Source organism: Etheostoma cragini, unplaced genomic scaffold (genome assembly GCF_013103735.1).
Source record: "Etheostoma cragini isolate CJK2018 unplaced genomic scaffold, CSU_Ecrag_1.0 ScbMSFa_2204, whole genome shotgun sequence".
Classification (NCBI taxonomy): Eukaryota; Metazoa; Chordata; class Actinopteri; order Perciformes; family Percidae; genus Etheostoma; species Etheostoma cragini.
Genome location: NW_023266341.1, coordinates 1 through 1,303, shown reverse-complemented (window position 1 = coordinate 1,303; position 1,303 = coordinate 1). Strand labels below are relative to the sequence as shown.

At 40.8% G+C, this 1,303-nt stretch overlaps 1 non-coding gene across 1 annotated transcript; it reads right to left on the bottom strand.

Annotated features, from left to right (window-relative positions):
• Positions 1-906: 906 nt before the first annotated feature.
• Positions 907-1,022, bottom strand: LOC117940316. The gene has a single exon (XR_004655742.1). It is a non-coding gene; the product is annotated as a U5 spliceosomal RNA (small nuclear RNA).
• Positions 1,023-1,303: the final 281 nt, after the last annotated feature.

The window sequence follows — 1,303 nt, the reverse complement described above, 5'->3', positions numbered from 1 at the left end:
ACAAACATGAAGCTGAAGAAACCTATAGTCAGAAAGCTTAATCTGGCAGTGGAGCCATAAAAACACTACATGCCAAACTAAATACTTAACAATTGCCTTTTCATCAGACACTGACTGATCAGATTTAAAATTATTATTAATTATTATTAAATAAAAAGTTTAATGTTAAATTAATCCAAATTAGGAACAATTAAAAATTGTATTAGAGCATGCTGGCAATTTTTCATGCCCTTCTTCAACTGCACGCAACAGAAAAAAATGGGAAATAATAAGAGGAACAATGAGCAGAACATGGCTCTCCTTTTTCATACCTCGCGTCTCTGCCTTTCAGAGATTTTATTTTTTTTTTCTAATTTATTCAATCTATTTGATCTGTAGAACACAGTCTCCCCCACCTCTGATCAACCCATATCATTTGCATGCTTAAAATAACATACCGGTTAAAGCCTCGCCCATTTCAAGACAACCCGACCCACTTCCGGATTAAATCCTGTCCACTTCCGGGTTAGGCCCCGCCCAGTCCGAGCACAGATACAGATACAGATAATGCTGTACTCGCTCATCTCTACCAGGTACTTTGAGATCATAGGGTAAGGTCTTCAATCTTCTGAGGTATGATCCCATCCAGAACTGTGCCATAGCTGCAGTCTTAGGATTTCTGGATGGGGCTGTGGCTGGTTTTATGTGTATAGCTGTAAATCTGCTCCCTAAAAACAATAACAGGTCCGGAACTATTTAACCTCCTTTATCATAGTTTCTTCTTCACTCTCCTTTGCACTCGTTCCCACTTGGACCTCCACAGTAAATAAAAGATGGCTTGTTCCAGGTCTTAAATCTCTTTTCTGGGTGGGATAAAAACAGAGCTGATGAGTAAAAGCAAAGGTAAGCAAAAATAAAGTACAAAAGGCTCAGCCAAAACAGCAAAGCCCACCATAAATAGTTTCAACTCATTGGCGTTCACCTACAAGGAAGTCTTTAGTAAAGGCAAAAGACTTGTGTGTTATAAAGAGAAAGCAGAGTGAGTACAGCCCTCTGCTCGAGAGCAGCCAAAAACCCTAGTCAACCCAGTCCAAACCATCGCGGTAAGCCTCACTGTCCAAACTGAAATGATAGGAGGCAACTTGGTTGCCTCCTAGACGCCGCAACTTGGACATAAAAGATAGTTGCAAGGTCTACTAAATGTTTAACTTTACAACCCGTAAACTGTTGAAACCTGGATTGCCAGCTTCCATCAAAATGTGAATTACAGATTTTCCAGCCCCTCATGACGAACAGCAGAGCAGAGTGGCGCAGCGGAAGCGTG